This window comes from Macadamia integrifolia, chromosome 14 (genome assembly GCF_013358625.1).
Source record: "Macadamia integrifolia cultivar HAES 741 chromosome 14, SCU_Mint_v3, whole genome shotgun sequence".
Taxonomy (NCBI): domain Eukaryota; kingdom Viridiplantae; phylum Streptophyta; class Magnoliopsida; order Proteales; family Proteaceae; genus Macadamia; species Macadamia integrifolia.
In genome coordinates, this window is record NC_056570.1 from 8,537,856 (window position 1) to 8,563,268 (window position 25,413).

The window sequence follows — 25,413 nt, forward strand, 5'->3', positions numbered from 1 at the left end:
TCTTATCATCTTTGTTTACTCTGCACATGTTGCCATAACTATCTGAGCCGGGGGTTATTGAACCAGAAAAGAAACCGGTCTGGCAAATATCTTGTAAATTTTCAAGGATACTTTGGGCCCCTTTGATAACGTTTCAAGAAACGTGTTTCTGTGTTCAGAAACGACAGAAATAGAACAAAAAGTGTTTGATAAAACTATTTCGTTCCACTTGTTTTCAGAAATTGAAATTTCTACCTATTTATGGTTCAAGAAACGACCCAGGCGAAACAAGTAGAACTTATTTTGCCGTTTCTGGAAACGACTCGTGGCCATTCTTTTCGCTGGTTACTATCGACTTCCAGAAACACGACTATCAAACACCTTCAATTCTGTTTCTGTTTCTAGAAACGAAAATTTATGTTTCTGCCAAAAAGTTATCAAACGGGCACAAATTTCTTCCTATATTTAAGCAGAATTTTTCCCATCTTTATTAATCAACTAGCCCTTTAGGCCCGATTCGGGGCCAACTAAGGGTGTCAATTTCAAATCGAAACCGAATACCAAAACCAAAACTAAGCCCAATTAATCTGACCGAACCGAACCGAATAAATTCAGTTCATATTCGGTCTGGGTATGTGAGTATTGCTATTCGGTTAGGTTCGATTTCGGTTTAGGATGTTAAAACCGTCGGTTCATAACCGAAATCGAACCGAATTACTCTTAAAAGTTTAAACCAAAAATGAAAAAAAATAAAAAAAAGAAACCCTACTATCACTAAGACTTAGGAGGGATTTTCCATGTTGCCTTTTGAGTTTTTGAATCTTAGAGGAGACTCGGCACGACTCTGAGCGACTCTTCACTTCTTTTTCAGTCCACCTTCTTCTTTTCTAGGCATTAGGTTTGTTAGAGAATAGCTTGCAGCCTGCATCCATGATCCATCCAAGGTAATTATTCTTCTTCTTTTCACTTTTTATCAAAATAAAAAGTGTGTTCTGTCATTCTGTTGCACCTTATGAAAACTTTTTTCTGATTTTTTCTAATATTCTTAATATTAGGTAGTTCTTAGCTTTACCTCTTGTGGCCAGCACCCACCCAAGCCCCAAGGTAATTCTTCTCCCCTTTTTAGTTATTGAAAAATAAAGTGTGATATGTGGTCGGTGGTCCCCTACTGAAAACTTCTGATATTTCTTTTAATGTTGTTAATATTAATAGTTTATTCAGTGGGTTTTATTATCTTTAATAGGTGATTTTGAATGATTATCTAAAGAGACTTTATGATTAATGGAATGTGTAAGACAAAAATTGGAGAACCGAGTCAGTAACTTGAGCCCAATATGGCCTTTGGTCCATCATAGTCATAGTTTAAAAGTGGAACCATTTTTCATAACCGAATTAAAACCGAGGTACACAACAGAATTAAAACAGAATATCAGAACCGAATTAGAACCGAAACCGTACCGAATTGAATCAGTTTGAGTATCTAAATACATAATCGAGTTGGTTCTCGGTTCGGTTATGGTCCACCATATCGTCATTTGGAACCAAACCAAAACCGAATGGAATAACCAAAACCAAACCGATTGACACCCTTAAGTCCGACTTTGGTATGATTTCTATTTCAATTTCAAATTTCTTTAATAAAATAGTTAATAAATAGATTTTTGGTCAAGATAATTATTTTGAGGGCATTAATCTGAAATATTTTAAAAATAAGAAATCTATTCACTAGTTCAATTTCTAAGGATTTCTTTTGTATCATTTTGTTTTGTTTTTTTGACACAAAAACATTTTTGTTTGTTTGGTCTTATTTATGGACCCTATTTATATTTTTATTTTTTTTTAAATGAGTACAATACAAAATCCATAATGGACCCAAGACCCATTTTTGCATTCTGGCCTAAACCATTTTTTTCCGATTAAGCGCTAAACTTTAATGAGCATGTGCTCTAACGGCTAAAATATGAGGCTATAATGGTAATCCAGATTCTCTTTATAAAGCCATTTATCTTCTTCATTTGCAGTTCTGTAGTAGGGCAGGGGGCTGCACAAGAGGGTTGGATGGTTGTGCACAGGGCCAGCGGGGGCTTGCAAGGGAGTTCGATGAGGAACAGTGGTGTAGAGTCTGGGGTTTCCAGGTTGGTGAGAGAGGTTTTCAGGTTGGACGGTGGGTTGCAGAGAAGATGGACTTATAAGGGAAAAGGGTGGGATTACAAGGGTTGCATGAAGGAGGTGATTGGAGATTTTGTTGGAAGGTTTGCAGGGTAGTGCTTGGGGGGGGGGGGGGGTTGGGCTCATGAAGATGGGGATTTCTATAGACCAAAGAGACCCTAATTTAATTCAGAATTTCTATTCCATTTTATTTCTGTTTCAATGATATAAGGTGCAAAAATCAAATCAAACAAAGAGACCCTAATCTAATTCAGAATTTTTATTCCATTTTATTTTTGTTTCAATGATATAAGGTGCAAAAATCAAATCAAAAAATTTCTAAAATAGAAATCACCACATGAAATTGAAATAGAAGTCACACCATCTATTTCAGTTTCATGAGGTGATTTATATTTTGAAAATGTTTACTGAAAAATATTTCTATTTCAAAAATTGTTTGGTTCGATTTTTGAACCTTTACAGTGAAATAGAAATGAAATGGATTTTATTATGATTATTTTTTTCACTCTTGCTTTTTAATGAGCACATGGTCAATTTGATGATAGTAATTTCATATGAAAAATTATTCTTCTTCTCCTAATGGTCACACCATCGCTATGCCCCCACCACTACCCCTTTCTCGGCCCTAACCCCCGCCATCACCATCTCCTAAAGAAATATAGAGAATTTATTCTCAGAAATTGAACTACTAAATAGATTTACGATTTAAACTTCTTGACCAAAAATCTATTTATTAACTATTTCAAAAATCAATATAAAATTAAACTCTTATTTAAACTTGCTAAACTTGGGGAGCATGGGGAGCCAATTTGATTGATATAAGAAACAAAATTGGCATATATGGCGTGTCCAGTCCATCTTTAAATCAATATGACCCCTAGGTAATCCAATCTTCATGGCTATAATCAACTTGGGTCACAGTCAGTTCTACAATTGCACTAGCGTGAAGCTAATGATAGCATGCACATAAGCATCATCACTCATGGGATTTTGAGTTTAGAGGGGGCGGGCGGAAAATTTGTGCACTCCTGTGCCTATGATCAGATGGCTTTCTTTTTCTCAAAAAAAATTTAAAAGTAAAAATAAAAAATCATTATGACATTGACATCAATTGATATCAGTCTCATAATATCTTTTCCCAAAAAATACATATTTTTATAGATAGGTCGAGGTCAACAAACTATTATTTTAATTTCTTAATGGGGGCTCGATGTAAGTAGTGCTTGGTTACACCAAGCCAAAACCCTAGAATTGCAAGCATACTACCATAATGCAGGTGGCCAAAAAATCACCAATATATTATTTGGTGGGTCCTACATAATGTTATAACCTCCAATCTTATACCAAGCTACAATATTGTTTATTTTGGCCTATGGGCCTTATGACTTTAAAATACGTCATGCCATAGCAAGGAGGCCATCCTTTATCAGTAGCTTAGGATCTTTCTCCCTAACCGATGTGAGACTAATTAGAATGTATCCTTACGCCTTTCACATTCTTGCCCAACCTTTGGGCTCAATGGATCTGGGTCATTTCGTGGGCATGGCATTCTCCCCCTTTGCAGTACAGTTCCCCTTTGTCGTCCCTCACAGTGTTGGGAGTCTTCTATGATATCACTTGTATTAATACCTTGACCTCATATCAAGTCACAATATTGTTCTCTTTGATTAGGCCAAATCGGACAATATCATGCCAAGAGAAAGGGGCAGATCATTACATGCAGTCTAGGTAATGGGCACCCCAACGTAGCCTACTCTAATATTTACAGTTTGCTAATTATAATTTTTTAATATAAACAATGTACATGTACAATGGTCAATAGATCACTGCTTGGTCACGTGGCCATGCACCAACTTGGGGGCCAATGAGAGTGTGCACAGTGGCATCAATATGGATGGAATTTTTTTCATAGAAGGTGTAGTGGTAATTTCGTGCGATCCGGTATTTGGGCATAGGAGCTATGCAACCACGAACAGTTCTTTTTCTCATGTACTACATAGATATGTTTTGTTTACATGAATATGAATTCATATTATTATCAATACAATGAGAAATTGCAGTAAAAAGTATAAAAATATGCTCTTATATTGCATATTTAAATTTACCCCAAAAAAAAATAAAAAAATTAAAGATTTCAATGAATTTTGTTTTTCCAAAGTTGACTAAGAGGGAGTGAATTAGGGTCTCTAAAATTCTCCTAAATTTGGTCTCAATACTCTTTTTTTTTTTTTTCACTCCCCTGATGTTCCCATTTCTACTGACATTCACACTTGGCACCCACTTCTTGAGCTATCACACTTCCCTCTAATAGCATTATCTCTGGCACTCACTTATATACATACACTGATAAGCCTCCTCACTGTTGACACTCGCTCAGGAAAAAAAATTGGCACTCATTGACTGGATAGGGCAATCCCAAGTTTACCAGTCTCCCACACAGACTGTTATTGTCATACAACCATTCGTGTGCATATCCACCTCGTTGTCATACGTATGAATTATGTATACATCTCTCTCATTAAACACGAATGCAAGTTTCCAATACCTTTGTGAGACTGGTAGTGGAGGTTTAAAATTATACCTCCACTACTAAACTAACACTCTAAGACCCATTTTATTAAAATGATTTCTATAGTACCTATAAGTCCATGTACGATCTCAAATAATCCTCTTCAAAGTTCAAAAGATAATCTTCAACTCCATATCATAATAAAGAAAGTGGTGCTAGTATAAGCATCGCATTGTCTTCCAATTGGATTTTTTTTTTTCATAATAAGAGAATTAACTAAAAACACAAGGATAATCAATGCCACAAGCAACCAACCAAAAAAGGAAGAAATAAAACTCGGGGGAACAAGATACCATGATTTGTTGCACTAAGAAGAGGGTCCTATTGATGGCAAGCAGTCAGCAACTATGTTCCCTTCTCTTAAAATATGTCCAAAGATGACTTGATCAAATTGAGAAGCAATGAACTAGCAATCCCTAATAATGTGCCTGATTCTCCAAGGAATTGATAGAAATTTTAGATTAAGAATGTTGATGAGAGTTAGATTATCACCTTCAGTTCAAACAGATTTATATCCTAAGTTCACCGCTGATTGTTTCACTTGCAACTACGAAATAAGGCTAGTTAGATGCAACAACAAAGCAATTTCTACAAAAGAAGTTGAGGCAGAGATGTGAAATTCATTTACTTAGATGTTTCACACGTGTATGAAAAATAGCTAAGGCCTCGACAACACAAGTGTTACATGTTAGGTCTTGGTCACGTGCATGGACCATGCAAGACCAAGTCGTAAGGCATGTACCCAAGGTCGGGTCTCAAGGAGAGAATATTTCAACTAATTAGTAGGGCTCTTAGGGTTGTTATTTTATGTGCTATTTTGATTGGAGGGGGAGTATTATGTGGGCGGTTATAGGGGAGAGGTAGTGAGATGTCATATTTTGAATTAGTCAGCCATATAGTACGTTAAATAAATAGGGTTGTTATTTTATGAATGAAATCATCCAATTATCTACCTTGTGTAGGGAGGTTAGGCTTCCTTAATTAAGCCACTATTACTTGATATTTTCTTTACTTTTTTTTTTTATTCCAATCCTACAACATAGGTGGGAAGACTCGTACTGCGTTGTATGTACCAGCTTGGTATTAGAGCTTGGGGATGGAGTGGTTAGAAAAGGAGGTAAACTCTCTCAATGAAAGGCAACAACAAATCTTGACTAAACTGGGAGATCAACAAGAGCTACCAACGAAGATCAGTGAGATGTTTGAGCGCATGAATTCACAGCTTCCAACCCAAATAGAGGGTGATGTTGGGGAGGAGGACACGACTATCTAGGCATGTTGTGTGGAGCAGTTTTCTGAGTTCCATCAAACACCAGAGGAGGAAAGGTGGCATGGCATCCTTCCACCTGGAAGGGGAGGCACAACTATGGTATCAGTTGTACAAACAAACCGGTGGTGGACTAACATGGCCGAATTTCTGTGAAGGTTTACATGATGGATTCTGGCCAATACCATGCCAGGATTTCTTTGGCAAATTGGTCAAGCTGCAATAGAAGGAATCTGTTCAGGATTATCAGGCAATGTTAGAAAGAATTTTGTCGAAGGTGGGGCAACTTCCCCCCAACCGGTAGATTAGCTGCTTTGTGAGTGGGCTACATGACAACATTAAGGCTGATGTGCTAGCCACACAACCAACCACTCTCACGAGTGCCAATGGGTTAGCACAGTCATTCAAAGTGAAGAACCTATCACAAAGACGGTTCTCACTGCCAACTGAACCCCAAAGGGAAATTACAACCAACAAGAAGCTGCCAAACACCAGGGCTACTTTACCTGTCAAACGAATGACGACCACTGAATTGCAGGAAAGGAGAGCCAAGGGGCTATGTTAGAATTGCAATGAATGTTTCGTTCCAGGCCTTCAATGTAAGAAACTTTTCCTAATTGAGGGATGTGGTATCGAGGAAGAGGAGGAATCAAGGTTTGACATAGCAACCAATGTAGCAGAGAAGAACAACCTAATGCCCAAGATCTCTCTACATGCAATATGTCGGGTGAAATCTCTAGAGACTATAAGGGTTTCAGGAAGGTTGGGACTAGGGATGTAATCGGATCGGATATAGATATTCGGATCAGATGTATTCGAATTCGGATATTTCCTGACCGAATACGGATACCCCTAAATGAATACGGATGCATATCAAATTCAGATTTTCAACTATCCGTTTACTCTCTAACTTTTGTAATCCGGACCTTCCTTCCCCCAATGAATATAATTTACTCTTAATCCATCTTTTTAACTTGTTTTAACTCTTTTCCTCATTCTCTAGAACCTGTTTAAACTTCAAGAACCCTCAAAATCATTGATTGATTATTTAATCAACTCGAATAATTATTTTTCGGATAATTTGGATTTTAATCCGAATACCCTTTGACTAGATTCGAATACCCCTAAACCAATACGAATGAGAATTCGAATTCGGATTTCGACTACCCATTCACTTCCCTAGTTGGGACACATGGCGGTCACAATTTTGGTTGACTCGGGAAGCACCCACAACTTCCTAAGATTAAAAATAGCTAAAAAATAGGGCTCATGCCTACTAATGAGAAACTTTTGAGGTTATGGTCGCTTCTAGAGAGAGAATCGCAAGTCCAGGTATGTGCACCAATGTGGAGTTAATTATGCAAGGAATTTCAATTGTTGCGGACTTTTTCCTTTTAGCCATAGGTGGTTATGAGGTAGTACTTGGTACTCATTGGTCGGACTTTGGGCCCTATTACATGGGACTTTGCTAACCTTATCATGAAGTATGAGGTGGCATGAAAAGAAGTTGAGCTCAAGGGGCTAATGACTGGAACGGATAAGGTGGTGATTGATCCCACGCGTGAAGCAAGGCGTAGTAAACAAGGACTCTTGCTACAGTTATGTTCTATCTTACCTACCACTATCCATAAGGAAGGGGGCCCACTTCACCTCAATTATAGTGTTTCTTGCATTAATTCAAAGAAGTGTTTGTTTAACCTAAAATGCTACCACCAGTTTGGTTCTATGACCACAGAATTCCTCGCAAAATGGTTGCCCAACCGGTTTGTGCTAAAGCCTATCGTCACCCATATTTTCAAAAAAGGGAGATCAAATGGTTGGTGTGAGATATGCTATCAATGGGCATCATTCGACCCAGCAACAGTCCCGACTCATCCCTAGTAATATTGGTCAAGAAGCATGATTTTTTGGCGTATGTGTGTGGATTATATAGCATTGAATAAAATTACAATCAAGGATAAATTTTCAATCCCACTTATTGATGAATTATTGGATGAACTCCATGGGGCACAATTTTTTACAAAGCTGGATCTACGCTCAAGGTACCATCAAATTAGAGTTGTACCTGAGGATACCGAGAAAACGGCATTTAGAACTCATCACAGCCATTACGAGTTCTTGGTGATGCCATTCAACCTAACAAATACCCCTTCCTCATTTCAAGCATTGATGAATCATGTATTCAAAGAACACTTAAGGAAATTTATTTTAGTTTTCTTTGACGATATCCTAATTTATAGCACCACCTAAGAAAAGCATTTGAAGCATCTGAAGCAGACTTTACAAATTTTAAAGGAGTGTAAGTTATTTGTAAAATGGAAAAAATGCCAGTTCGGGTAGCCTAACGTTCATTACCTCAGCCATATCATCTCTACCAATGGAGTTGCATTCGATCCACAGAAGATATTAGCTATGATGAGCTGGCCAAAGTCCAATTCGATTAAGGCCATGCATGGGTTCCTTGGGTTGACTGGTTATTACCGAAAATTTATTCAAAATTACTGGAAAATAGCTGGTCCACTCACGGGAATACTTAAGAAGAATAGTTTTAATTGGACTCTTGCTACTGAGGAGGCTTTCTCGCAACTCAAGGATGCTATGACACATGCCCCAGTCCTAGCACTACCATATTTCTCCTTAAAGTTTGTTGTTGAATGTGATGCAAGTGGTTCGAGAATTAGAGTTGTGCTCCTACAAAAGTCGTCGATTGCTTTCCTTAGTCATGCGCTAAAAGGAAAAAATCTACTCCTGTCCGCATATGAAAAAGAAATTTTGGCATTAGTGGTGGCAGTTAAAAGTGGAATTTTTATCTGATTGGTCAACAATTTATAGTCAGGACCGATTAGAGGAGTTTGAAATACTTGTGAGAGCAAAAGATAACTACTGCAGCTCAGCAAAGGTGGTTCCTCAAATTGATGCACTATGACTTTATAATTGAATATAAAAAGGGAAAAGAAAACATGGTAGCTAATACTTTATCCAGAAGAGAGGAAATAAGAGAAGTAGGAGGCCAGGTCATTGCCTTATCCATTCCCCCGCCGAATTGGATAGAGGCGATCAAGGAAGAGGTTGCATCCAACATGGAGATGCAACCACTTCTCCTAAAAATTAAGGATGGGAAAATTGTTGGACCGTGGGAGGATAGGAATGGGGTTATATTCTTCAAATAGTGAATTTTCTTCCTAAAAATTCTTCACTTATTCCTACTGTTGTGAACCAATTCCATAGCAGTACTCATGAAGGTTTTAAAAAGACTTACCATCGGGTGAGAGCTGTTTTTTATTGGCAGGGAATGCGGAAATCAATTTTGAAAAAAATATCTTAGTGTGACACGTGTTAACGCCACAAAGCTGAACTGCAGACTCCATCGGGGTTATTGCAACCACCCTCAATTCCGAATGAGTTTGGGAGGATATTGCTATGGATTTTATGGAAGGACTTCCTATTTCTAAGGAGAAATTGGTGGTGTTAGTAATAGTGGACCGACTTTCAAAGTACATCCATTTTCTGCCTCTATCTCATCGTACACCTCTGTAGGAGTGGCACAACTTTCTTTTTTTTATCAAGCTTCCAGGTTACATGGGATGCCCATGTCAAGAGTATGCGATCTGACCCTATCTTCACTAGCAATTTTTGGAATGAGCTTTTTCAACTCAATGGGACCCGTTTTAATTTTAGTTCAACCTATCACCCTTAAACGGATGATCAAAGCAAGGTAATTAATCGTATGATAGAGATGTATCTCAGGTGTTTCACCAATTCTCATCCTAAAGAATGGAGGAAATGGTTAGAGTGGGCGGAGTATTGTTATAATACCAGCTAGCATTCTGCTATTAAAACCACTCCATTTGAGGTGGTTTATGGTCGATCACCCCCATCATTACTTACATAATTACCTAGAACAACCAAGGTGGAAGCTGTGGAAAAACAGTTGTTGGAGAGGGATGCAAAGCTCAAGGAGCTACACCATACGCTTCTAGAAGCGCAAAATAGGATGAAACGCATCTAAGACCGCAACCATCAGGAGAGGGAGTTCGAGGTTGGAGATTTGGTTTATGTCAAGTTGTACCCATATCGCCAAACGTCTTTGGCATTGAGGAAGACACAGAAATTGGCTCCACATTATTTAGGTCCCTATGAAATCCTTCAACGTGTTAGAAAGGTGGCTTACAGGTTAAGCCTATTGGAGCACTCTAGAATTCATCCCACATTTCATGTATCCTTTCTTAAAAAGCATTTGAGCGAACGACGTCAGGTTCAAGAGGAGCTGCCTATGCTACAAGAAGATGAAACCCTCCATCCTTTTCCCCAGGCCATACTAGATTTCCGCACTTACAAGCGGCAGGCCCAAGTGCTTGTGCATTGGCAAGGACTTTCTCCATCAAAGGCAACTTGGGAGAATGTGGAAGCCATGAAGTTACAATTTCTTGATCTTGGTCTTGAGGACAAGACCAAATCCAAGAGGGGAGGACACATGTTATGTTGGGTCATGGTCACATGCATAGGCCATGCAAGACCAAGTCATAGGGCATGTATCCAAGGCCGGATCTCAAGGAGGGAATATTTCAACTAATTAGTAGGGCTATTGGGTTGTTATTTTATGTGCTATTTTGATTGGAGGGGGAGTATTATGTGGGCGGTTATAGGGAAGAGGCAGTGAGGTGTCATATTTTGAATTAGTCAGCCATGAAGTACGTTAAATAGGGTTGTTATTTTATGAATGGAATCATCCGATTAGGCGATTATTTTCCAATTATCTACCTTGTGTAGGGAGGTTAGGCTTCCTCAGTTAAGCTACTGTTACTTGATATTTTCTTCATTTTTTTTTATTCGAGTCCTACACCATAGACAGGAAGACTCGTACTGCGTTGTACGTACCAACAAGCATGAGTGATTCCAATTCCATTAGAGAAACAATGATAAAAGGAGCCACTAAAATCTCTAAAAACTCCTCCAATCCCTGCAAGACCAGTATTACCATGAGAAGCACCATTCATGTTAATCTTGATGTACCCTAGTGAAGGTGGATGCCAAATGACGTGAGAACACCTATGATACCAATTGTGACATTGTTGATGAAAGTCTTAGTGAGCTCTAAAGAATTCTGAATGATATTCTGATCTTTGAGAGTTTCGGAAAACTTTATCATGGTAAGCTATTATTCCAAATAACGTTAAGAATGAAGGAGAGAGACATGGTTGCTTATCCTTAGATGTCATAGAGGTTTGAATGAATTGCATCAAATAAAGAGTGATCTCATTTCTAGCTTAGAATTGAGCAGAAACCATAAGAGTTCCATATATTTGTAGTAAAGGAACAATCAACAAAAACATGTTATGCAGTAGATCCTTTCAAATGGCACCAGGGACAAGTATTCTAAATTTGGAAACCTCTATTATTTAAAATATCAGGAGTTGGAAGATTAATAAGAAATTTCTATGAAAATAACTAAATATTTGGAATAATGTAAGTATGCCGTAGCTTTAACCACACACGAGGAACCAAGAGCAAGTCTATATGCAGAATAGACTATAAACTTTTCCAAAGGAAGTACCAAGCCAAATGTATTGATCATTAGCAATAGTTTGAGATATAGGGATTAAGAGGATTCCTAAGGCAATGTCTGGGGCCACCAATGAAAAACAAGATCATATTTCCAACACCAAGAATTTGCATCAATCATATCTGAGACAACTGTAGGATCATTTTAAGGAAAGGGGTGTGGAGGAGAATTTGTAATCCAATAATCAAACAAATAATTAATAGAGGAACTATCTCCAATTTGAATAAAAAGAACTTGAGTTAGAAGATATTTAGCACCAAATATGGATTCCAACCCCAAGAAGCAGAGGTAGGGCAAGAAGCATGGAAAAAATGGGAATGAGGGAAGTAGCAATTTTTCATTAATATGTCACAAAGCGAGGAATTAGGAGAAAACAAATGCCATCCACGTTTTGCTAAAGGAGCTTGATTCATCGAGCTTGAAAATTTTCAATCCATCACATTGTTTAGGTTGACAAAAATTCAACCAACTCACTGTAGGTTTGAGTAGATTCCCTATTGGACCAAAAGAATTTACGACTCATGAGTCATGACATCCAGCTCATTTAAAATGGAAGAAGGAAGACGAAATGAAGACATGAAGTGAATTAGGAGGGATGAAAGAACTGACTGAATAAGAGTATCTTTACTAGTAAAACTAAGAAATTTGGTTTTCCAATTCTGAAATCTTTAATTAACATGATTGATGGCTGCCACATTCAGTTTTAGAGATTTTACCACCCACATAAGGAATGCCCAAATAAACGTTCAGGACTCGAAATTGGTAAGATTTGAAGCCTCTCCTCAATACGACGTTTAAGACTAGTTTATGAAAGATTAATAAGCTGACCAGATTGCATACAATATTCATCGAGAATTACAGAAAATGCATGTATCTCTTGAGTAGTGGCTTGGCCAAACAAAATCAATTCAGTAACAAAGGCCATGTGTGAGATGGACTCACCTACCCTGAAAATCGTGAGACCATGAATTCTGTTTTATGGAAGGGCAATAGCAAGGTGAGATGAAATGACTTTAGCACAAAGCACAAAAAAGTATGAAGATTAGGGATCACCCTGCTGTAATCCTCAAGTAGGTTGAAAATAATTCAGGGGAGAACCGTTGAGCAGCTCAGCCAATTGAGATGTTTTAACACAAAACATAATCCAACCAATCCATTTGCGTTCGAAACCATAGCTGGATAGAGCATTCTCAAGAAAATTCCATTCCATTTGATTATAAGCTTTATTCATATTAAGCTTGATAGACATAAAACCGTATCTAGCACGTCTTTTCTATTTGATTTTATGAAGCAGCTCATGACAGAAGAGAACATTATTTTGAATATTACAACCCTTTATGAACCCATTTTGGTTGAATGAGATAATTATAGCTAAAATGGGTTGCAATCAAGAAACCAAAATTGTGGAGATGATTTTGTAAATGGAGTTGTAGAGACTTATAGGTCTAATTTCTCCAATTGCGGAACAGTAATCAAACTTAGGGATTAGAGCAACAGAGGTTCAATTTACAGATTTGGAAAAAGAACCTATGTTAAAGAAATCCAACAACACGAACAACACCCGCTCCAATGATAGGCAAGTTTTTTTTTTTTTAATCTATTTATTTATTTATTTATAAAATATACCTTGAAAGCCATCAGGACCTAGTGCCTTGGGCGAGGCCATGTTCATAGTAGTATTGTAAATGTCTTGTTCAGTGGCTGGTTGAATTAACCTGGCATTGTTGGCAGAAGTGATTCTATCCCGAACACAATCGAAATATTGCTCGTCCAAGATTGGGATCGAGGTAGAATACATTTGTTGAAAATGAAAAGTAATAGTTGTACCCAAGTCATCCCTATTAGTTAAATTCATCCCACTGAAATTCAGACTTTGAATGAAATTGCGTGCTTTCCTACGAGTGGTTGTAAGATGGAAAAATCTAGAATTACGATCCCTACAATGAATCCAATCTAATCTATATTTTTGAAACCATAAAATCTATTTTTGAAGAATGGTTGTTTTGAGAATAGCATTACAGTAGCTTTCAGAGGCAAACCAATAATCATCGCTGATATGGATGTCAAATCCATATAGAGATTCAAAGAAGAATTCAAATCCTCTCACACTATCCACGGTCGAATAGTAAAACTGAAGAGCTGAAGAAGGGAACTCTACTGGTTTTCCCTATGAAAATTTTTTCCATATATACCTTTACTATTATATCTTAAGCATGCTACCAAAAAAATAAAAAATAATTATATCTAAAATATTTTATTCAACCTATTGACACAACCCATGGGCCATGTATTACTACCTAGGACTTTAGGAGTGTCATTTCTAGGCCCACACTGGTAGGTCCATTTATTAGACTGAATAACAATTGGTTGTTTCCGATGCAAGGGTTCAGCCTAATGGTCACATTACCAGGACCAACTGCCTGAGTGCCCGACTTAGTTCGACATGCTTGAATTTCAAATAGAGTCGCTTTAATCTGCCTGGCACGTTTAAATCCTATTTAGAGCCCATTTAGAGTCCCTTTACTCAACCTAACGTGTTTAAAGCCTGTTTAGAGATAAATGGCTTAGTAGCCCATTTAAAGGCTTGTTTAGCTTGATTAATGGGAGCTCAATTAAAGACCAGACCATTTATTAATGAGATCATGTCTAGCCTATGAGGATCGATTACATTTAGGAATGGATCATGATATATATCAAGGCTTCTAGTTCCTTATGAGTTGGTACAAGTGTCATCGTGAAGTTATCTCAAAATCCTAGACTGCAACTTTTATTTCCAACTTCAATTCTTTGGCTTAGGCTTGTGGGCTTATTGGGCTAGGTTGTTGGCCCATTTGAAAATGCTCCTACATCAACTTTCTTCTTCCAATATAATTGAGTTTCTTTTGTAATGACCTATGGCTCATTTCTTTTTTTAGCAAGGAGGCTACTTTTGTAACTGACTTTCCCTTGAGTGAAACAAATACCATTGCTCACTCACTTTGTCGCAAGGAGCTTTCTTCTTCTAATGTAATTGAGTTTCCTTGTAATTACCCTTAACTAATTTTTGTTTTGAACAAGGAGGCTACTTTCGTAACTGACTTTCCCTTGAATGATTTGAATGCATGAATATTTTTCTACCCGAAAAAAATGCAACTTTTCTCTTTCTTGCCATGCCGAAAATTCTTTTCTAAGAGGGGCCCCATATGATATGAGATCCTAAAATAGGAAAAATTGATTAGGCCCGATCAATATTGACCCGAATTTTTTTTTTATAGTAAAAACACATCAAACTATTTTATATTAGTTAAAGATAATAGTGTCCATAGTCAGTGGTAATCGGATATTAGTGGCAGTAATAGCTAGTTGATGCATAGATAGCACCACCTCATTGTTCGGCTTAAGGTTGAACATAAAGTCAGGTTGATTATTATATACAGATAGCAACACACTAATAGTACTTAGAGGCCATGCGATGGGGTTAGAAAAGTTTTGAATTAGAGGCTCCAAGGCTGGGACATCACTCCAAACTTCCTTGATGTACCATCCACCTTTTTTGATTGTCATCAACCCGTAAAGGAGAGATCTTGCGCTGGCTTCAATGTAGTTTCCTGTCATCACATGGTTGCCCATAAAGTAAACAGTATTAGTGTTGTAGAAAATGCCATAGGCCCATCCATACATATCATCTTTTCCAGTTTTATGTGTGGAGCAGGCTAATATATATTTATTGTGTGGTAGACTTACAGTGGTTGGTATAATCTGAGTCTGAGTGGTAGAGGGTCTTGGGAGAACCGTGTTTTTACATTGTGACTAGTAATTCATGTTATGTATGATTTCTAGAGGATTTGGTTGTTCCTTTTGCATAATTACTTTGTTCCTATGGGACCATATGAAAAAACACCATGTTATGAAGGAGATGAGAAAGGTTCTTAGGCACAAAGGCTTTTATAATCCCTGAGTTAAATAATTACAAAACTAAGGTATTCAAAGAGATGGATGGAGGTTGTAGCCATTCAATCCTAAGCCCCTAGTGGCTGGCTGCCAAAACTCGTTTGGTAAAATCGCATGACACAAAAATATGCCATACGTTCTCGGTATGATAATGACAGAGTTCACTTATTGGGTCTAATAGCAACCGTTTTTGTAGGCAATCTTTAGTTGGGAAACCTCCCTGAGCCACCCACCAAAAAAAGAGTTTGAATTTCAGATGAAGATTCAGTTTCCAAAAGAAATGTCACTAGTGTGAGTAGAGTGAGGAGCATGTGCACCTGTTGGAAAGCCCATGTTGGTTAGCGCAGAGATTATTTTGTGAGAATCTTAATTGCCAATTGAACAAATAATTTTCCTAATTGTGATAACGGACACCACCATGTGTCGATTGATGGAAAAGGGGGGAGCGAGATGGCCTGAATCCTTGAGCTAATGTTAGGTGGGAATTGCACCGTGACTGTGGGAATGTTCCAACCATTCTCATCAATGAGCTCACATACTTTGTTTATGGAGAAAGAGTGATGCGAAGGGTCCAACAAGAGGTTGGGAGGAAGCCATGGGTCAAACCAAATGGAAGTGGATCGACCATCCCCTATCTTGCGGACAATCATTTGCTTAAGTATAGGGAGGATGCTTACCAGATTGTTCCAAGTAGGGGAGCCTCTCTTGTTTAGAGTTTTTGGGTGGAAGACTGACCTATTGGGAAAGTACTTACTTTCAAGAACTTGGGACCATCGGGCATTGCCTTTCGTGAGCAATCTCTAGCTGAGTTTAAGCAAGAGCTTTATTTTGAGTTGCGGAATTGTGAAGTCCAAGACCTCCAGCATATTTGGGTAAACAAATCTTGGGCCGGCCTATCAGGTGTGCCTTCTTATTTTGATTACCATCTCTATTCCATAAATGGGTTTGGATTGAATCCAATTGTTAGTAAGTTTGCTTGGGAAAAACAAAGCATGACATAGGGTGATTTGGGGCGGCAGCTAAGATTGATTGGATCATTACCGTCCGCCTCGAAAGGATATTACACCCGAATTATCCCCTAGTACTATCCATGCGGACAATTTCCTAGATCTATTAGTGTCAAACAAAAGTAACCTTATTTATTATGTGTTGATCTCTACTTTCTGTAGATCTAACGCAATTTTCACGTCCTGGTTTTTTTTTGGTAAGTTTTTAGGTTACAACGGAGGGAAAGTTAATTTTCTACTTCCATTTTTCAAAGGGTACCCAGTCCCGAATAGAAAGCCATGCGCTCAACTCCAATTGCCGCTAAAGTGCCGAGCGCTCCCGACTCTGCTCGACTAACGTCTCGCAAATTATCTATTTAGTATCAATTATTTCCTCGCACCCCCTTGTTTTTCCCTCTCAATTAACGTATTCAACTGTCGTTGATGCTCAGAATCAGACAATGCGCCCCAGAAAGTTCGGTGATCTTGCTCTCCGTTTCTTGTCTCTCTGAAGCTGTCTGGTATCACTTCAACGAATAAAAGAAAAAACTAGGGTTTTTTTCAAATGGTTGGAAGGATGGGCGTCACTTCAAGAGAGAAAGCAGCAAGTCTCCTGCACTCGGCCAAGTTCGCCCTGGATATACCTTCGAAGCTGGAGTATTTGCATCAACTAAAAGATCTTTTGTTGCAGAGGGATCCTTCTTTGCTTCCAGAATTCGTGCCTCTCATCCTCGAATTTCAGAACGACCGGTTCAGTCCCGTTCGCAAGTTTCTAGCCGGGTACCGTATACTTCTAACTTTTAGATGGATTTTATTTTATTTTTTTATCATTATTTTTTTTAAACCTTTCCGTTCTCAAATTTCAATCTTGGTTTTGAAAAGTATGCACACATACTCATTGTTGAAACAGAATCTAGGTCTCTACTTTCTGTTTAGAGAGATTTATTATGCTGATTGATTAGTGAATTATTATGATCGTTTAGTTTATTGCATTCATTTCCGAAATGGACGAAATTGGTTGTTTCGTAGCGCTGGAGCTTGTTATTCCGTAACAGTGAATGTTTCAAGATGATGCAATTGGTGCTACCTCCAATGCTGTTGCATGATGAGAGTGAAACTCCTTACTTTTGCATGTTTCTCAATTTATATGATGGTCACAGGCTCGAGAGCCTTGCCACGATGCGCTTCTGGACAAAATCACCAGGTTCACCACTTTCTGGGACAGAAGAAGCATCTTTCTTTTTCTATCAAGAAAAAGATAATGAGGGATGGGGACTTGACTAAATAATCATCCTTGTAAAGATTGAATAGAAGAATTGGGAAAAGGACAAGGCTGAAAAGGCTAAAGAATTCAAATCCAAGACTAACCTAGCAATTCAAGAGAAGAGCCTTTATAATAAGAAGGAAAATAAATTCAAAAAGAAGAAAGGGAATTGGTTCATATGACGCAAGCTTGGACACTTCAAGCAAGATTGCTGATATCTCAAGAAGAAAGGCAACAATAAAGCCAAGCTAATACTTTTGCATTAATAATAACTATAGTCAACTTGGCCAAAATGCCAAATGAATTGATTGTTGACATGGGTGTGTTACCAAGCACATTTGTAAGGACAAAACCTTTTTTACCAACTATTCAACGGTTGGTTTGGGGGATTTAGTCTATATGGGGAACTCCCAAACCTCATGTGTCATAGGCAAGAGTCAAGTTGTCTTGAAGTTAACTTTGGAAAAGAGACTTGTGCTTAAGGATATGCTGCATGTGCTGGAGAGTCGTCAGAACTTGTTGTTAGGATCCCTCCTCAGGACAAGTTGCTTTTTGTACTTGGTATTTTTGAAATTATGAAACTCTTTAGTTTATTTAATTGAGTCTTATGATCTATGGCGTGGTAGATTAGGACATTGTAGTGCACCTTATATAAAAAAACTATCTAAGTTAGGTCTCATAGAAAGCAACCTTAAACCAGCATTGGAACCAGCATTGGATAAACGTCCCATATATGTGGAGCTAAATTCACAAAGAAGCCTCGTAAGTTGATCAAAAAGGCAAAGTGACCCTCTAGAGTTGGTGTATAGTGACCTAGGTGACTTTAAGTCACATAAGTCAAGAGGACGTAAGGGATATTTTATTACCTTTATTGATGGCTATTCAAGGTACATTAAAATTTATCTTCTAAGGACTAGGGATGAGGTGAAAAATGGCTTAATGCCCTACAAGTTGGAGATTGAAAATCGATTTGGTGGGAAAATAAAGATGTTGAGATCTGATATAGGGACTGAATAAGAAACTCAAATTATATCAAATTTTTGTCAGGAATACGAGGTAGTACATGAATGTATAGTCTCTTACTAACTGGAGTCAAATGTAAAGATTAGAACCCTAGAACGAATGATGAACTCCATGTTGATAAGTTAAATTTTACCCTTAAGCATGTGGTGGGAAGCCAGTCTATCGGAGATTATCACTTCATAATCAACCTATGGAGATCCTTTTCTTCTCAAGAACAGTTTTACGTAAAAACAAATTCTCAAAATCATTTTGTTCATAGAAACATGGTCAAGGGTCTAGGGTGATGGTAAAAGTGTTAGATGTTGTGTGGATTGTGGAATAGCCTAGGTTGAAAGTTCCAAAGACTATCTAGGGTCTGAAGTCAAAATACCATTTTGGGTTTGATTAAAAAAAAAAAAAAAAACTGAGTTTCCACTGTGTTTAGAAGGCCTAAAATAGGCTAATTGACAAGCTTCAAGGGCTAAAAAGCCAATATGGCCACCGAAACCAACCACTGAGATGACTGGGCAAAAATACCAGATCTCGGCGAGATCTTGGTGATATTGCCCAGCAAAACCTGTATCGAGGTCAAAATCTTCAACCTTAATTAGAGGTTTGGATCATCTGACCAAGGCATCAAAATTTTGATTTGGACCTTGATTTTGCTACAAATTGAAACTGAAATATTTCTTTATTGTGGTCAGAATCTGGGATATAATGTAAAAATCACAGAAGTGAAGGAAGTCTTGGGGGGATTAATTGAGTCTTTTCTATGAAACTTAATGAAATTTTATTTTAAGAGTCAATGAAGACCTAGAATGATTATGTCACATAAGAATTTATATCATTGTCACTTTATGTGCATAGTTTCATATGCATCTGTAGGTTTGCACACAAGTATCACTCACGCACACACAAAATCAGAAATACTTTTCGATGAACTCAAGAAGCTGGTCAAATATATATGTAAGTTCTATGTAACCACATCTGAAGAAAATTCAGGACTGATCTTAAAGTCTAAAAAACAGAGTAATAGATCTAATTGCAAAAAAGAACCATATGACCTTTTGTCAGAGAGAATGAAACATGAAAACTTAAATTTCTAACCTGGAAGCTCATAAACAATGTGAAAACTGCAGCAGGAAGGGTAGGAGCTACTAGAAGCAGGAAAAATCAGCAAAATGGATATTACTCTTATTGCAGCTGAGAGGATGTTTCACCATGTCGTAGAAGTGGTATCTTACAGGAATCCACCGTAATTTCATCTAGATAACCAGAATCTTTGACTGCTAATATATGGACCATAGGAGAACTTGAAGCAAAGGAATAATTTTGAAGTTGACTTGGATCGGCTTTAGTTTTAACTAAGTCTGACATAAACAGAAAAGACTTCTGTTAACTTAAACCTATAATTTTTTGATTAGACTCAAAGACTTGACTCAAAGACTTAAACCTATTTGCTAGATACTAAATTGGGTTTCGTTCTCCGTCTTATATGCTCTGAACCTCATCCCTGAGAGACTCTCTCGTTGGGCTGATCTCTGTTCTTGTGTGCCTCTCGCTGGCTTCCTCTTCTGGGGGCCTTGCTAGAGACATCAATCTTGTTAGGTTTGATCATGAAAAGCTTGGTAGTGACCCTATTGACACTACCTTTGTCGAATCTTTCACTGACTGTCTTGAGGATATTGATATGAATAACCTTCGCTGGTCTGGTGCAGCATTGCAGCTTACATGGCAAAACCGCTGCTGCGTTCCTAATAGATTTGCTTGGTTGTCCTCTTTCCCCCCTTCCCATTCTTCTTTCGATCGCCCTTATGTCTCTGACCACTACCCCATCTCTCTCCATATCCTCCCTTTCATTTTCTTTGGCCTTAAGCCCTTCAAATTCTTTGATATGTGGACCTCCCATGGTGCCCTCCTCTCTATTGTCTAGGATGCTTGGGTCATCCCGTCCAAAACTTCTCTTCCCCCTTAATTATCTTTTCCAAGAAGCTTAAAAATGTCAAAAGTGCTCTTAAGTCCTGGAACACCTCTTCCTTTGGAAACATCTCCTCTAGGGTCTCCATTTGCAAGGACAAGTTATAGCTCATCGATCTAGGCTTCAACTTGACCTTCATAACGCACCCTTGCTGAAGATGAGAAGCTAGTCTTTTCTGAGCTCTCATCCCTTATAGCTTAAGAAGAGAGTTTTCTTATGCAGAAATCCAGAATCAAGTGGTTGGAACTTGGCGATTCAAACTCTGCTTTCTTTCATAGGTCACTAAAAGCTAGAGTTGATGCTACCTCTATTCATTTGCTTGCCTCTCGTGATTGAGCCGCCCTCTTCAAGCCCGAGGACATCAAAGCGGAAGTTGTCTCCTATTTTTCTGACCTCTTTCACCACTCCTCTTCTTCTCCCATCCCCCAAGGCCTTCTCAAAATGTTCTTCCTTGATCACCTTCTTCTCTCTCTCTCTTTGTGCTATTCCCATAGATACTAAAATTCTGACTACCATCCATTCCCACAAAGCTAATAAAGCTCCGGATTGATGGCTTTAGCATAGGTTTCTTCTCTTCTTGTTGGGACATCATTGACTCTGATCTCATCTGCGCCATCCATAGTTTCTTCTTTACAACACCAACACAACTTAGCCTTATCCGTATTTCTTCTTTAATGCTAGTCAAATCAAAGGAGTCAATCACATCTATCTATGCCTTATCCTCAAAGAATATGGGGCCTCCTCCATGCAGTATTTCAGAACTATTTCCCTCTGCAACATTCTATACAAATTCATTGCCAAAATTCTTGCCAATTGTCTCCAATTGGTTGTTGATTCTTTGTTCAGTCTCAATCAATCTGCTTTTATTGTTGTAAGAAACATTACTGACAATGTTATGTTGTGTCATGAAAATTTTAAGGGGTTTGATCACAAATCCTGATCCCTTGCCACTCTTCTCAAGATTGACATCCACAAAACCTTAGATTCCATTAATTGAGTCTTTCTCAGCAAAGTCTTACTCCAAATGTCGTTCCCCCTGTTTTTTTTTTCATTAGATATTATCATGTATATCAGGGTCCAGCTTCTTCGTGCTCCTCAATGGTAGTCCAGACTCCAGTTGGTTACTTTCCCTCTTTGGTGGGGATCAGGCAAGGTTGCCCCTTATCCCCATTCCTCTTCTCCTTGGCCCTAGAAGTTCTCTCTAGATCTATTCAATCATCCACTGTTTTGCACCTCATCTCCCCCATTCCCAAATGTAAATCCCTCCTCACTCGTCTTGCTTTCGCAGATGACCTCATGATCTTCTCTAAGGTAGACTCTCTCTCATCTCTTTGAAGGCCTCTACAGACTTCACCTCGATATTCTTAAATCCAACATCTTCTCCTCTGGTGTCCTTGACTCTTCCAAAGCTTGCTTTATAGGATTCTCTCTAGGATCCTTCCTTGTCAACTATCTTGGCCTCCTTCTCATTTCAGCCAGGCTGACTGCTCACCATTGCTCCCCTTTGCTTGATCTCATGAAGAAAAAAACTCCAACTTTGGAAAGATGGGCTTCTTTCTTATGCGGGTCGCCTTGAGTTTATCAAATCAGTTCTCCAATCTCTGTACCTCTTCTGGTTCGGAGTCGTCATCCTCTTTCAATCCACAATCAAAGCCATCAAATCCCTCTTTTGCACCTTCCTTTGGAAAGTAGTGGACTCTTCGAAATTCCCTTACCTCCTTAAGTGGGCCTTTGTCTGCGTCCCCAATCTGAAGGAGGTTTAAGCCTCAGAAGAATTAAAGAAGTTAATGCTGCTATCATTCTCAAGCTTATCTGGAAGATTTTCTCCAAGCATAACATCATCTGGGCCTCTTGGGTCTATTCCTCGATCCTTCGGAATGACTCCTTATGGACCGTCTCTCCTCACTTTGATGCTTCTTGGGTCTGGCGCAAAATCCTTAGCCCCAAACCTTCTACCTTTGGGACTATCTCCTCTTCCATTGGAGAAGGAACCTCTACCTCCTTATGGCTTGATCACTGGCATCCCTCCAGTGCTTTTCTTCACTTGGTTAGTCCTAGGATCATCTACACTTCGGGCCTGCATAGAAATGCGACTGTTGCCTGCTTCATCTCTAATGGGTTTTGATCCCCTCTCTCTCCCTCCTTGTGGATTTTTGGGTTTCCCCCCATTCCCTTGGCCATCGGAAGGGCATTGGTTTCTTTAGGGCATTGTAAAATCTCTTCTCCTTCTATCTTTAGTCAACTCTACCTCAAGGTCATAGCAGTCAAAGAATGAAATGAAGATAGTCAGCAGCCGTCATCCGCGGGGAATCTCTGACAAAATATCTTGGCTCCCCTCTTCCTCAGGTAGGTTCAATTCCTCCTCTTCCTAGGATTTAGTCAGATATAGGGGTCCCACTATTTCGTGGAACAAGTTTATTTGGTTTAAAGGTCACATCCTTGCCACAGTTTAACTGCTTGGCGTGCCCTCTCCAACTGCCTCCCCACCCAGGCCTTTCTTAATTATCTGCCCATCATGTTCCCCCCTTTTGTTGTCTGTGTTGGAAGGAAAACGAAGATGTCGATCATCTTTTCTTCTCCTGCCCTTTCTCTTCATTTATTTGGAAGAGGCTCCTCAGAAACCGTTGGCCTACTAGCTGTCGATCTCTCCCTCTTAGTAGAGAGTGGATTTGGATTGACATGACTTTTGGTGGTTCTTCTATTTGTGATTCTATAGGGAAGCTTGCCTTCTGTGCCACCATCAACCACATTTGGATGGGGCAAAATCTATGTAGATGGACATCCAACTCTAGATCCCATGCCATCTATTTTGGTGTTAGCTTTAAACTCGTTTCTCTTCATCACCATAGTGTTAGGGACTTGAACATGCTTATTGTTGTCTCTTGGGGGTCTTCCCTCCTCTATCTTATTGTCCCCCTCCCTCCTTGATGGTGTTGTGCCTCTTTTGGTTTGTAGTTGTTTTCTCTTGCCCCTTTTGGCTAGGTTAGAGCTTCTCCCCTCCCCCCGCTCCCCCCGCTCCCCCTGCTCCCCCCTTTTTTATTCTTTCCTTTTCTGTTTTAATATATATATATATATATTTATTCATCCAAAAAAGAAAAAATGGGGTTTCGCTAAAATAATAAATCATATCACTTTAAGAATAGTACTCCCTCTACCCATCGTTGATCATCTCCTTTGAAAAAGTACAAAGTATTAGGGGGACGAAAAAATGGCATTGAAAGCAGCCTTATCCAAATTAGCCCTCCCTCGGCTCCACTAATTATTTGAAATCTTTTGATGAGCTTGATGGAGGGCTGGTAGGGGTAGGGAAGGAATCCTTGAGATGGGTCTCAGAGTTGCAGGAAAGAGGGAGAAATCTCACTAAGAAAGAGGGGGGGGGGAGAAGAGACGCACACACGCCCGCAGGCTTCACAAACACTCAATTCAGTTCATCTTTTCTTCAATTTGTCTTCAATCATTGGTTACACATGTATTAAAAAGAAATAAAACTACTAAAACTAGGAACCAACTCTAAATAAGAAACTAACCCAATCTAAGAAAACTAAAATAAATTAAGAAACTAATATCTCCTACGTATCCTACTTGAAATAAAATATTACATAATATTCCCAAATAAATAAGATTTCCTAAAATCCTATTAAACCAAATAACCGAATATGGATCAGGCTCATCTCCGTTTGGAAGCCTAGATGGGTCTGGATCGGTCCATCGGTGTGAATTTGCATAAATTCCCCTGATGTTGAGAAAAACTCATCCAAGAGTTCTGTAGAACGGGAGAATCAACACCTATCGGTCAGCATCCATTCTTGCTTGTATGAATTCACCATCGAAACCATGATTGAATGCTATGAAATCCACGATACGAAATTCGTTGATACAGTAATGACTCGGAAAAATAAAATCGATCGGTTCACTGAAGAGATCAACTGATTTAAATTTTCCCACAATTTTATCTTCAACTTCCAACGTATCTCTTCTTCTGTCATTGGTGACTTATCTTCTGGCTCGTTCACCTGTTGCTCAATGGCTGAGATCATATCATTGAAGACAGAGTGCATAAAATATATGTGATCCGTGCTTGGTCTTTGATTTCCCTACATTGACACTGGATCTCTTGTCATTGTTGTTGAGTCCCGTCAAGCTTCTCTCGTATTAGTTGCATTTGTTAACGGATATCTAATAAAAGATCTAGATCCATTGGCCAGTTTTGCTTCTCTCTTTTTTTTTTAATCACTATGGTTGGATCCGCAAAGCAAGGAGTGAGTGGTAGATTGGTAAATAGCTGAGATTCTTAAGTGGATGGTAGTATTGGAATATTGGGAATTCAAACGGAAACACCAGAAGTGTGCAACATATGAAGGCCAGGGGTAAAATTGGAAGTTAAAAAAAATAAGACAAAAGGGAATAGAGGAGAATAGCAATGGCTGTTTAGGAAAGTAACAACTAAATAATTGATTACTTAGTGGGAGGGTTAGCAACAGACTTCCATTCACTTCTTGTGAGCAGTGAGGATGACGGAGGATATTGCGACGTTGAAGGACCTGGAGACGAGGAAACCAGCAAGGAGGGTTGCTGCGATTGACGATAGGAGAGGAGTCAATACAAGGGAAGATCGAGGATGGCTGATGGCGACTAATGGGAAGACTTCAAACCAGGTATAGTTCTCGGTTTCCCTCTCTTCTCTCTCTCTCTTTTTTTTTTTTTTT

The 25,413-nt window shown here is 38.7% G+C and overlaps 1 pseudogene; it reads left to right on the forward strand.

Moving 5' to 3' along the window:
• Window positions 1-16,590: 16,590 nt before the first annotated feature.
• Window positions 16,591-25,413, forward strand: part of LOC122060599 — a 32,425-nt pseudogene continuing 23,602 nt past the window's right edge.